Source organism: Pseudophryne corroboree, chromosome 8, assembly GCF_028390025.1.
Source record: "Pseudophryne corroboree isolate aPseCor3 chromosome 8, aPseCor3.hap2, whole genome shotgun sequence".
Classification (NCBI taxonomy): Eukaryota; Metazoa; Chordata; class Amphibia; order Anura; family Myobatrachidae; genus Pseudophryne; species Pseudophryne corroboree.
The window spans coordinates 258,975,920-258,990,868 of NC_086451.1; positions in this window are offsets into that span (position 1 = coordinate 258,975,920).

The window sequence follows — 14,949 nt, forward strand, 5'->3', positions numbered from 1 at the left end:
CACTGCCTTACCACAGCTGTGTGGTGCTGACGAATCCCCACTAGCCACTTGCTAGGCCTCTACCGGTAGCTGGCGGAAGGCGGAGCTTGGAGACGTTAGGTGCTTCCCTGGACAGCCGGAGGACGGGGCTAGGTTTGGCCTAACCCTGTTGGTCACAAGATGAAGCAATCTTCTTGAGGCAATGATGTTTATTTGCTCAAATATAGTTCTAAAGAGAACTCTTCCCTATTGCTAGGGGCAACAGCATACAGCAAGATGTTCCAGCAGAATAAGATGGTATAACTACAACTCTGGAGGCACGCAGGTCTCCTTTTTATGTCCGTTTTCCACACAGTACCACAGGGGGGTAAGCCCTCCCTGTCTTCTCCAACCAATCAGGTTATTTTACAAAATACCAATAAATTACATTTTACAAGGATATAAGTGCAATAAAACAATATCCTCCTTCCTGTCACCCAGACAACGTTTGGTATCAGATTAACATTCACTATTGATAAATTTATCACATATCTTCAAAATACAGATGTTTCTGGTCATTCACATCTCCAGGCAATCCCAGTGTTTAAGATTACAACAGGAATGGCTACAATACAAACAAACAGTCTTCCTTCCTTTATCTTCCATTCAGGGATCGTATATCAAATCCAAGCCCATAAACCCAATGATTAGCATCTCTCCTAAGGAACTTACACATCAAAAGGTATTGTCCTTCACACCTCTCTGATAGAACAGGGCCATTAGCATGCCACTTCCTATTTCCAGAGGATAAGAGATGCGTATTCAGACATCTATAGTAACTGCATTTTTCCTTTAAATATACACCAAGCCTGTCTTGAATATAAAATAGATACAGTTAAACATGCATTCCTGCAATAGTGCACAGAGCACTACATATGACATGTTAAAAGTAAAACACATGATTCAACAAACTTTTAAACAGTCCACAACATGGCGCTGGGTACGAGGGTTAACCCCTTCAGTGCCGCAGACGCCATTACACGTGTGGCTGGCTAGTCTCTCCGGCCACAGTATGTATCAAGAAGAAAGAGAAAAAAAAAACCACGGGTAGGTGGTATACAATTATGGATGGACCAGCGACTGCCGACACAGAGGTAGCTACAGCCGTGGACTACCGTACTGTGTCTGCTGCTAATATAGACTGGATGATAATGAGATGAAATTAATATATATATATATATATATATATATAATATCACTAGTACTGCAGCCGGACAGGTATATATATTTATTATGTAATGACTGATGACGGACCTGCTGGACACTGTCAGCTCAGCAGCACCGCAGACTGCTACAGTAAGCTATTTCATCTTCCTCGCAAAGGACTGTTGGACAGTCAATTGCTTGGTGGAAGTAGTAAAAGTGGGCTTACGACTTTCCCTCTGGGATGACCATCGACTCCCAGCAGCAACAACAGCAGCGCCAGCAGCAGTAGGCGTTACACGCAAGGATGCATCGGAGGAATCCCAGGCAGGAGAGGACTCGTCAGAATTGCCAGTGACATGGCCTGCAGGACTATTGGCATTCCTGGGGAAGGAGGAAATTGACACTGAGGGAGTTGGTGGGGTGGTTTGCGTGAGCTTGGTTACAAGAGGAAGGGATTTACTGGTCAGTGGACTGCTTCCGCTGTCGCCCAAAGTTTTTGAACTTGTCACTGACTTATTATGAATGCGCTGCAGGTGACGTATAAGGGAGGATGTTCCGAGGTGGTTAACGTCCTTACCCCTACTTATTACAGCTTGACAAAGGCAACACACGGCTTGACAAATGTTGTCCGCATTTCTGTTGAAATACTTCCACACCGAAGAGCTGATTTTTTTGGTATTTTCACCAGGCATGTCAACGGCCCTATTCCTCCCACGGACAACAGGTGTCTCCCCGGGTGCCTGACTTAAACAAACCACCTCACCATCAGAATCCTCCTTGTCAATTTCCTCCCCAGCGCCAGCAACACCCATATCCTCCTCATCCTGGTGTACTTCAACACTGACATCTTCAATCTGACTATCAGGAACTGGACTGCGGGTGCTCCTTCCAGCACTTGCAGGGGGCGTGCAAATGGTGGAAGGTGCATGCTCTTCACGTCCAGTGTTGGGAAGGTCAGGCATCGCAACCGACACAATTGGACTCTCCTTGTGGATTTGGGATTTGGAAGAACGCACAGTTCTTTGCGGTGCTTTTGCCAGCTTGAGTCTTTTCATTTTTCTAGCGAGAGGCTGAGTGCTTCCATCCTCATGTGAAGCTGAACCACTAGCCATGAACATAGGCCAGGGCCTCAGCCGTTCCTTGCCACTCCGTGTGGTAAATGGCATATTGGCAAGTTTACGCTTCTCCTCCGACAATTTTATTTTAGATTTTGGAGTCCTTTTTTTACTGATATTTGGTGTTTTGGATTTTACATGCTCTGTACTATGACATTGGGCATCGGCCTTGGCAGACGACGTTGCTGGCATTTCATCGTCTCGGCCATGACTAGTGGCAGCAGCTTCAGCACGAGGTGGAAGTGGATCTTGATCTTTCCCTAATTTTGGAACCTCAACATTTTTGTTCTCCATATTTTAATAGGCACAACTAAAAGGCACCTCAGGTAAACAATGGAGATGGATGGATACTAGTATACTTATGGATGGACCAGCGACTGCCGACACAGAGGTAGCTACAGCTGTGGACTACCGTACTGTGTCTGCTGCTAATATAGACTGGATGATAATGAGATGAAATTAATATATATATATATATATAATATCACTAGTACTGCAGCCGCACAGGTATATATATTTATTATGTAATGACTGATGACGGACCTGCTGGACACTGTCAGCTCAGCAGCACCGCAGACTGCTACAGTAAGCTACTATAGTAGTATGTATCAAGAAGAAAGAGAAAAAAAAAACCACGGGTAGGTGGTATACAATTATGGATGGACCAGCGACTGCCGACACAGAGGTAGCTACAGCCGTGGACTACCGTACTGTGTCTGCTGCTAATATAGACTGGATGATAATGAGATGAAATTAATATATATATATATATATATAATATCACTAGTACTGCAGCCGCACAGGTATATATATTTATTATGTAATGACTGATGACGGACCTGCTGGACACTGTCAGCTCAGCAGCACCGCAGACTGCTACAGTAAGCTACTATAGTAGTATGTATCAAGAAGAAAGAGAAAAAAAAAACCACGGGTAGGTGGTATACAATTATGGATGGACCAGCGACTGCCGACACAGAGGTAGCTACAGCCGTGGACTACCGTACTGTGTCTGCTGATAATATAGACTGGATGATAATGAGATGAAATTAATATATATATATATAATATCACTAGTACTGCAGCCGGACAGGTATATATATTTATTATGTAATGACTGATGACGGACCTGCTGGACACTGTCAGCTCAGCAGCACCGCAGACTGCTACAGTAAGCTACTATAGTAGTATGTATCAAGAAGAAAGAGAAAAAAAAAAAAACACGGGTAGGTGGTATACAATTATGGATGGACCAGCGACTGCCGACACAGAGGTAGCTACAGCCGTGGACTACTGTACTGTGTCTGCTGCTAATATAGACTGGATGATAATGAGATGAAATTAATATATATATATATATATATATATATATATATAATATCACTAGTACTGCAGCCGGACAGGTATATATATTTATTATGTAATGACTGATGACGGACCTGCTGGACACTGTCAGCTCAGCAGCACCGCAGACTGCTACAGTAAGCTACTATAGTAGTATGTATCAAGAAGAAAGAGAAAAAAAAAACCACGGGTAGGTGGTATACAATTATGGATGGACCAGCGACTGCCGACACAGAGGTAGCTACAGCCGTGGACTACCGTACTGTGTCTGCTGCTAATATAGACTGGATGATAATGAGATGAAATTAATATATATATATATATATATATATATATAATATCACTAGTACTGCAGCCGGACAGGTATATATATTTATTATGTAATGACTGATGACGGACCTGCTGGACACTGTCAGCTCAGCAGCACCGCAGACTGCTACAGTAAGCTACTATAGTAGTATGTATCAAGAAGAAAGAAAAAAAAATAAAAACACGGGTAGGTGGTATACATATACAATTATATATATATTATATACAATTTTATATATATATATATATATATATATATAAAACTGGTGGTGATTAATTAAACTGGTGGTCAGGTCACTGGTCACACTATCAGCAACTTGCAAGTAGTACTCCTAAGCAGACAATCACAATATATACTGGTGGTCAGTGTGGTCACAATGGCAGTGTGGCACTCTGGCAGCAGAGTGCCAGCAAAAGTGTGCACTGTACGTTAAAATATGTACTCCTGCTCTCAGACTCTAACTGCTCCCCACTGTCTCCCCCACAAGTCAGATATACAGTCACACTATCACTTCAGCAAGTAGTAGTACTCCTCCTAATGCTCCCCAAAATTACTAAAGTAAATAATACTGTGTCTCTCTCTACTCTAGTAGTCTCACTCTCTATAAACGGAGAGGACGCCAGCCACGTCCTCTCCCTATCAATCTCAATGCACGTGTGAAAATGGCGGCGACGCGCGGCTCCTTATATAGAATCCGAGTCTCGCGATAGAATCCGAGCCTCGCGAGAATCCGACAGCGGGATGATGACGTTCGGGCGCGCTCGGGTTAACCGAGCAAGGCGGGAAGATCCGAGTCGCTCGGACCCGTGTAAAAAAAACTGAAGTTCGGGCGGGTTCGGTTTCCGAGGAACCAAACCCGCTCATCTCTACTTTATTCTGCCTCTTGCAGTCCCCTGCTTTGAGTCTTCAACCCTCATCGTCATCTGTATAAGTAATCATGACTGTTATGCTAGATATCATTTTATGCTATCTCTCCATGCAGGCAGTCAATAACAGAATGGTTTTTGTCAAGCACCTCAGCTCTCTTTACATAATTACATAAAACAAATGAAAATATTTAACTGCCTGTCACAACTGAGGGCTGGTGCTGACCAGGGGGAAGCCTCAGTTGTAGGGGCTGAGGTATATGTGTACCTGGGAGGCAGTACAGGGTTCTTGGACATGCAGGGAACCTTTAGAACAAATGCCCGAAGGCGTGACCAAGACAACTTTGTAAAAAGTATAAAGAGTTTATTAAACACAGTTCAGAGGAATACTGATGACTTGGTATTGGTAATAGGAAACACAGTTCAGAGGAATACTGATGATAGAAAACCGATGGTGACTTGAGATCGATGATAGGACACCGATGGTGATTTGGGATAGATGACGGAGCACCGATGATGACTTGGGATATATGACGGAGCACCAATGATGACTTGGGATCGATGACGGAGCACCGATGATGACTGGAGATCGATGGTGGTACACCGATGATGACTGGAGATCGATGGCGGAACGCCGATGATGACTGGAGATCGATGGTGGAACATCGATGGTGACTGAAGATCGATGGCGGGACACCGATGGTTACTGGCAGGGCAGAGCACCGCTGGAAGCTGGAAGCCGGTGTCGGGTAACTGCCAGTCACAGGGTGCAATGATGAGACACTGCAGAGTCAGGCTGTACTGCAGAGAAAGTCCATGGGAGGACTGCACACTGGAATCACTGAAGACAATTGAAGCACTGACATCTTTCCACCCCAGGAACAGGATATTTATACCTGCTGGGAAGCAGGGATTGGCTGGCTGATTAAGCAGAGTCTAGAGTGCAGCTGCTGTACAATTAGGCTGAGACCAGAGTGCAGCTGATAGGCTGAAAGGTAACATGCGACTAGGAAAACATGGCTGCGCCCATGTTAGCTTTTGGAGGGAAAGATTGTTTGTAACTTGCATGTGAAACTTAACCCTGATGCTGCCAGAATCACAGTAAAGAGATTTGAGACAATGAGATGCAGCATGCTGCACACAGGCAGTGCAGATGGAATCCCGGCTTGGAACGCTGGGACAGTCTCAGGAGGCATTTGGAAGGTAAATACTGATAAGGAATCACCTGGATCGTGACAGCACCCCCTCCTTTAGGAGTGGCCCCAGGACACTTCTTATAAGTTCTTTACCTGAACAAACGGAAGGATCTAGATTGAATCCTGATGAACTTGAACTGGCTGGAACCAGAGGAGACTGTACCGGACCTATGTACGAGACCAGATTGAGTCCAGACAAACTTGAACCGGCTTAGACCGGCGGAGACTTTAGACCGACAGATAGGACAGGATTAGATCCGAAGGTACTGAAATCGGCTGGAACCAAAGGAGGCTGATCCGGACAGACGGATGGGACCGGATTGGGTCCGGAAAAGCTTGAACCGGCTGGGACCGGAGGAGTCTTTGGATTGACATTCGAATCAGCTGAAACTGAAGGAGTCTTTGGACCTACGGATGGAACCGGATTGGGCCCAGAGATATTGTAATCGGCTGGAACCGAAGGAGTCTTTGGACCTACGGATGGAACCGGATTGGGTCCAGAGATATTGGAATCGGCTGGAACCGAAGGAGTCTTTGGACCTATGGATGGAACCGGATTGGGTCCAGAGATATCGGAATCGGCTGGAACCGAAGGAATCTTCAGACAGACGGATGGAACCGGATTGAGTCTGGAGACAGTTGAATCAGCTGGAACTGAAGGAGTCTTTGGACCTATGGATGGAACCGGATTGGGTCCAGAGATATTGGAATCGGCTGGAACCGAAGGAATCTTCAGACACACGGATGGAACCGGATTAAGTCTGGAGTCCGTTGAAGCAGCTGGAACTGAAGGAGCCAAAATCAGGTTAGAACCGGAATGAGTGGTATCTGAGTGTTCAGTTAGACCATCCTGGACCTGGTCCATACTGGATGCCAACCGGTGTGGTGCTCTCTGAAAACGGCAAACAGGAGTTTATAACTGCATCTGTAGCACAAAAATTTCCATCTGGGAACTTGACTCTGGATACTTCCCTTGGGGCTGAAATTTCGGTGACCCCTCCTGGGGTTGACGAATCAGACACCTCTCTTAGGGTTGTTTTCTCCAGCACCCATCCTGGGGTTGACAGATCAGAAACTCCTTTTTGAGAAGACTCATATGCCCCTACAAGAGCTTGAACATTGGATACCCTTCCCTGGGCTGTAGACACAGACGCCCCTCCTTGGGCTGTAGACACAGACGCCCCTCTTTGGGCTGTAGACACAGACGCCCCTCCTTGGGCTGTAGACACAGACACCCCTTCTTGGGCTGTAGACTCAGACGCCCCTTCTTGGGCTGTAGACTCAGACGCCCCTTCTTGGGCTGTAGACACAGACGCCCCTTCTTGGGCTGTAGACACAGACGCCCCTACTTGGGCTGGGAAGATGGTCAGTGCTTACTGTCACAATTGTGGGCTGGTGCTGACCAGGGGGAAGCCTCAGTTGTAGGGGCTGAGGTATATGTGTACCTGGGAGGCAGTACAGGGTTCTTGGACATGCAGGGAACCTTTAGAATAAATGCCCGAAGACGTAACCAAGACAACTTTGTAAAAAGTATAAAGAGTTTATTAAACACAGTTCAGAGGAATACTGATGACTTGGTATTGGTAATAGGAAACACAGTTCAGAGGAATACTGATGATAGAAAACCGATGGTGACTTAAGATCGATTATAGGACACCGATGGTGATTTGGGATAGATGACGGGGCACCGATGATGACTTGGGATAGATGATGGAGCACCGATGATGACTTGGGATCGATGGCGGAACACCGATGATGACTGGAGATCGTTGGCGGAACACCGATGATGACTGGAGATCAATGGCGGAACACCGATGGTGACTGGAGATCGATGGCGGAACACCGATGGTGACTGGCAGGGCAGAGCACCACTGGAAGCTGGAAGCCGGTGTCAGGTAACTGCCAGTCACAGGGTGCAATGATGAGACACTGCAGAGTCAGGCTGTACTGCAGAGAAAGTCCATGGGACGACTGCACACTGGAATCACTGAAGACAATTGAAGCACTGACATCTTTCCACCCCAGGAACAGGATATTTATACCTGCTGGGAAGCAGGGATTGGCTGGCTGATTAAGCAGAGTCTAGAGTGCAGCTGCTGGACAATTAGGCTGAGACCAGAGTGCAGCTGATAGGCTGAAAGGTGACATGTGACTAGAAAAACATGGCTACGCCCATGTTAGCTTTTGGAGGGAAAGATTGTTTGCAACTTGCATGTGAAACTTAACCCTGATGCTGCCAGAATCACAGTAAAGAGATTTGAGACAATGAGATGCAGCGTGCTGCACACAGGCAGTGCAGATGGAATCCCGGCTTGGAACGCTGGGACAGTCTCAGGAGGCATTTGGAAGGCAAGTACTGATAAGGAATTACCTGGATCGTGACACTGCCTTTACTCAAATCTCAATAGGGCACAGGTTAGTCCAATGGTTCCCAAACTTTCTTGACTCAAGGCGTCCTAGAGTATCAAAAACATTTTCACGGCACCACTAGGCCAAAAGTTGTTATTGAGAAAGTCAGGAAAAAAATTATTAAATTAAATAAATTGTGTTTATGTGTCATCCTTAGGCTTAGTTATGTGTTGAGGGACAGGATTCATTTCTGTTTGCCCACATATTTTATGACTGGAAGTCACAAGCACTGCTTAGGTCTATTACATTGAATGTAAATAATTTGGTTCTGGACCACCAATGCAAGGCACCTCTGCAAGTACCCTGAGGCACCCCAGGGTCCCTAGACACACAGTTTGAGAACCACTGGGTTAGTCTATGACTAAACTAATAATTGTTGAACTGTTGTGAGAGAAAAAGGTAGAAGGTGAGGGACACTTTACTACAATGTACCACTGAAATGACTCACTATATTCTCTCTGATGGTTGTAGGTCTCTTGCTAGAGGAAAGGAGATATCCTGGAGAGTAAGCACTAATAGAAGTAAGTGAGACATGGAGGAGATTATGATTACATTTTACTTATAAGTGGTCTGCAGTGCAATACATACATCAACAGTAGGACAGCACAGGGTACACAGAACAATACATTACAGTAACATACCTCCCAAGACCTGCGGGTGGAACAGCGGGACAGTCCCAGAAAAATGGGACTGTACCCCAGAACCAGGACAGTTGGGAGATATGCAGTAACCAAAACATAAACAGAGCACGAGTAACAATTAGCACCACAATTCTCAGTACATAATACAGCTGGGAATCAAGGTGAGCGATGGAGTAATCGGCAAAGGGTCGAACATGTCTCCAATAGTGACACCACGACTAGCAGGAGTAGAACCGCTGGAAGAGACGAATGGCTGTAAGTGAAGGCTGTCATTGAAGTGCTAACGAAGAGGGCTGTGAGAACAGGAGGGAGGAGGACCCTGCTCCTAGGAGCTTACAATCTCAGGGAGAGGGGAGGCAGACAAATGACATGAGGCGTGAGCATGTGGATGGGGACCTGAGGGCAGGAAGTAAGCAAGGTGGAGATGGCCAAGAGAGGAGGGCAGAAGCAACCTGGTGACAAGTTGGAAGGGTACGCTTTGATGAACGTGTGGATTTTCAGTGTACGTTTGAAGCTATGCAAGGTCAGAGAGAGCCTGATAAAGTGAGGAAGCTTGTTCCAGTGACGAGAGTTGCACAGGCAAAATCTTGGATTCAAGTGTAGATGCAGTAACCAGGGTAGAGGTAACAGTCAGAATGAACGGAGAGGGTGAGGAGTATGTAAGGAGAAAAGGTTGGAGATGTAGGGAGCAGTGAAGTTAGAGAGGGCCTCGTATGTGAGGGTGAGGAATTTGAAGAGGATTCTGTAGGAGAATGGGAGCCAGTGCAGGTTTGTGGAATGGCTGTAGGGGAAGATAGGTCTAGCTGAAGCATTGACAAAATAATAGAGAAGAGCGAGATGGGAACATGGGAGGCCAGGGAGGAGAAGGTTGAAGTAGTCGAGCTGAGAAATGATTAGTGAGTGAATAATCAGTCTGGTAGCATTGTGGGTGAGGAATGGCGAATCGACAGTAGTGAGCCAGAGGTTGAATGTGGTGGGCGAAGGAGAGGGTGTGTTCAAGAGTGACACCCAAGCAGCACAGTTAGGGAACAGGGGAGATGGTGGTGTTGTCAACAATGACAGAGAGACTTGGTTAGGGGGAAAGATGATGAATCGCTATTGTCCATGTTGTGCTGCAGAGATCGCTCAGACATACAAGAGGGGATGGCGGAGAGTTAGCTGGATACCCGAGAGAGGACAGAAGGGGAGAGGTCCCATTATTATATTTTTTGAAGAATTTTGTAAGTAATCAATAATCAGGCCAATTTAGAGACTTATGTAAACTTCTAAGTGTGACAAGATCTTCAAAATATATACATTTATAGCTGTGCATAGCAGTGTTATAGTAAGCAAGTAAATAGGAGAATTAGAACTACACACTAGTGAAAGTTAGGGACACTTGTCTTGAATACTATTTTGTAAACACGATTGGAAATAATTGCTTATTAAATCCCACATAGAGAAAATACGTCCTATCTTCTAATAGGAGCCACGCAACCATCTTCACAACTACTAGACTTTATGAGATGTGACTCATCTCATTTTATAGCAGATAGTATATTGCATTGTTTTCATTTGTTTGTTTCTACGGCAACAAGTGTTATGTTGCTGTAGGTATGTCAGGATACACAATAAACTTGCAGTGGCGCCTCTCAAATATTGCCAGCGCTAAATATTTTATGTGCTAGATAGGCATGGTAAGAAGTAAAGTGTTTGTAATAGAAGAAAGGATTTTCCTGCACACCGGAGAGCACTGACGTCTTGTTTCTGTATTGCGTAATGCTTCTAATGATATTTACAAGCATGTACATGATAGTGATACAATGTGATATTACATAAGTCTTATGGTGTTATAAGCTTTGCTTTATCCAACCCATGTTGCTATGTTTTGACTGAAGGCTGCAATTAAAGTTTGAGCTCTGTGAGTTACATCATGACTGTTATTAGCAGTGGGTATTAATAAGCATGTAAAGAATTGGAGGTGAAGTGGATAACGGCATAAAATCAAACTAGTTCAGTTTTGCCAACATTAAATAAAAACATAATTAGCTACAGGAATCCAGCTGAACATATATGTATGTAATAATAAGAATTTACTCACTGGTAATTCTATTTCTCGTAGTCCGTAGTGGATGCTGGGTACTCCGTAAGGACCATGGGGTATAGACGGGCTCCGCAGGAGACTGGGCACTCTTAAAAGAAAGATTAGGTACTATATCTGGTGTGCACTGGCTCCTCCCTCTGTGCCCCTCCTCCAGACCTCAGTTTGGGAAACTGTGCCCGGAAGAGCTGACATTACTAGGAAAGGATTTGGAATCCAGGGTAAGACTCATACCAGCCACACCAATCACACTGTACAACTCGTGATAACTATACCCAGTTAACAGTATGAACAAAAACTGAGTCTCTCTCGACAGATGGCTCAAACAATAACCCTTTAGTTAAGCAATAACTATATACATGTATTGCAGAGAGTCCGCTCTTGGGACGGGCTCCCAGCATCCACTATGGACTACGAGAAATAGAATTACCGGTGAGTAAATTCTTATTTTCTCTGACGTCCTAGTGGATGCTGGGTACTCCGTAAGGACCATGGGGATTATACCAAAGCTCCCAAACGGGCGGGAGAGTGCGGATGACTCTGCAGCACCGAATGAGCAAACTCAAGGTCCTCCTCAGCCAGGGTATCAAACTTGTAGAATTTTGCAAAAGTGTTTGAACCCGACCAAGTAGCAGCTCGGCAAAGTTGTAAAGCCGAGACCCCTCGGGCAGCCGCCCAAGAAGAGCCCACCTTCCTCGTGGAATGGGCTTTTACTGATTTAGGATGCGGCAGTCCAGCCGCAGAATGTGCAAGCTGAATGGTGTTACAGATCCAGCGAGCAATAGTCTGCTTTGAAGCAGGAGCACCCAGCTTGTTGGGTGCATGCAGGATAAATAGCGAGTCAGTTCTTCTGACTCTAGCCGTCCTGGAAACATAAAGTTTCAGGGCCCGGACTATGTCCAGCAACTTGGAATCCTCCAAGTCCCTTGTAGCCGCAGGCACCACAATAGGTTGGTTCAAATGAAACGATGATACCACCTTAGGGAGAAATTGGGGACGAGTCCTCCATTCTACCCTTTCCATATGGAAGATCAGATATGGGCTTTTACATGACAAAGCCGCCAATTCTGACACACGCCTAGTCCAAGCTAAGGCCAAAAGCATGACCACTTTCCACGTGAGATATTTTAGCTCCACGGTCTTAAGTGGCTCAAACCAGTGGGATTTTAGGAATCCAACACACGTTAAGATCCCAAGGTGCCACTGGAGGCACAAAAGGGGCTGAATATGCAGCACCCCTGTAACAACGTCCGAACTTCAGGCAGTGAAGCCAGTTCTTTTTGAGAGAAAAAGGGATAGGGCCGAAATCTTGGCTTTTATGGATCCTAATTTTAGGCCCATAGTCACTCCTGACTGTAGGAAGTGCAGGAATCGACCCCCCTGGAATTCCTCTGTAGGGCCTTCCCGGCCACACACCAAGCAACCTATTTTCGCCATATACAGTGAAAAAGTCTTGCTGTCACGTCTTTCCTAGCCTTTATCAGCGTAGGAATAACTGCATCCGGAATGCCCTTTTCCGCTAGGATCCGGCGTTCAACCGCCATGCCGTCCAACGCAGCCGCGGTAAGTCTTGGATCAGACAGGGTCCCTGTTGCAACATGTCCTGACTGAGAGGCAGAGGCCATGGGTCCTCTAAGAGCATTTCTTGCAGTTCCGGGTACCGAGTCCTTCTTGGTCAATCCGGAGCAAAGAATATTGTTCACACTTCTCCGTTTATTACAATTCTCAGCCCTTGGGTCTGAGAGGAAGAGGAGGGAATATATAGACCGACTGGAACACCCACGGTGTTACTAGTGCGACCACAGCTATCGCCTGAGAGTCCCTTGACCCAGCGTAAAACCTTTTTTATCTTTTTATTGAGGTGGGACGCCATGTAGTCCACCTGAGGCAGTTTCCATCAATTTGCAAAACTGCGTGAAGACTTCCTGATGAAGTCACCACTTTCCCGGGTGGAGGTCGTGTCCACTCCCGGAATGAACACTGCTGACAGTGCGCTTACTTGATTCTCCGCCCAGCAAAGAATTCTGGTGGCTTCTACCCTCGCCACCCTGCTTCTTGTGCCGCCCTGGCGGTTTACATGAGCCCCTGCGGTCTGACTGGATCAGAACCGGTTGGTCGCGAAGCAGGAACTCCGCTTGACTTAGGGCGTTGTATATGGCCCTTAGTTCCAGGATATTGATGTGAAGGCAAGTCTGTTGGCTTGACCACAAACCTTGGAATTTTCTTCCCTGTGTAACTGCCCCCCACCCTCGGAGGCTTGCATCCGTGGTCACAAGGACCCAGTCCTGAATGCCGAATCTGCGGCCCTCGAGAAGGTGAGCACTCCGCAGCCACCACAGGAGAGACACCCTGGCCCTGGGGGATAGGGTGATTAACCGATGCATCTGAAGATGGGATCCGGACCACTTGTCCAGTAAGTTCCATTGTCCTTGCATGGAACCAGCCGAAGGGGATGGCCTCATATGATGCCATCATCCTTCCCAGGACTCGAGTGCAGCGATGCACTGACACCTGTTTTGGTTTTCAATGGATTCCTGACCAGTGTCATGAGCTCCTGAACTCTCTCTATCGGGAGATAAACCCTCTTCTGGTCTGTGTCTAGGATCATGCCTAGGTGAGGCAGATGAGCTGTAGGAACCAACTGCGATTTTGGAATAAATAGAATCCAGTCGTGTTGCCGTTTCACTTCCAGAGAAGGTGATACGCTGTCCAGCAACTGCTCTCTTGATCTCGCTTTTATGAGGAGATCATCCAAGTATGTGATAATAGTGACACCTTGCTTCCGCAGGAGCACCATCATATCCGCCATTACCTTGGTTAAATTGGTAATGACAATCCCGTACCGCAATTTTGAGGTACGCCTGATGAGGTGGATAAATGGGGACACGAAGGTATGCATCCCTTATGTCCCGATTCAATTCAGGCATGCAATGACCGCTCTTAGCGATTCCATCTTGAACCTGAACCTTTTCAGGTATATGTTCAGGTATTTTAATTCAATATGGGTCTAACCGAACCGTCTGGTTTCGGGATTATAACATGGTCGAATAATAACACCCTCTTGTTGAAGGAGGGGACCCTTGACCACCACCTGTTGAAGATACAATTTACAAATTGCAGTTAACACTGGCTCCCTCTCTTAGGGGGAAGCCCGCCGGGTCCTCGGTGAGGGGGCATCTTTTCACAGTCCAGCCTGTATCCCTGCGATACAATTTCTATTGCCCAGGGATCTAACAGGGAGTGAACCCACTTGTGGCTGAACTTACGAAGGCGTGTCCCCACCGGGCCTAGCTCCGCCTGTGGAGCCCCAGCGACATGCAGTGGATTTTTGTAGAGGCCGGGGAGACCTTCTGTTCCTGGGGACTAGCTGTGTTGGTTTTGAAGGAGAGGGAAAGGTTTGGACTGTGGGTGGCGCACTAGAGCTAAATAAACAATCACATAAAATATAACTTTTATTTCTATTTCTTTAAAAAACGCTGATAACTGTGAAATATTAAAATAAATCAAGACAAGTGCAAGACACAGTGCAACATATAAATTAAAAAACACACTCTCTTGCTCCAATGTGTTGTGCAATGTCTGATGTGTTATATACTATAATAGTAAGTTCTATGACCTTATGCTGAGTTCTTTAAGTGCTGTCAGAAAGTTGTCCCTAATAATAACTGGGTATAGTGGGTGCGAACAGCAGTATGTTATCCACACGTGTAGTTTCCTGATATATATCAGATAAGTGTGCTATTTATTCATAGCTTCCTGTCCATTAGAGAGAGGATAGATTTGAAAATATTTTATCCAATTACCACATGGATTGGTGCATGTAT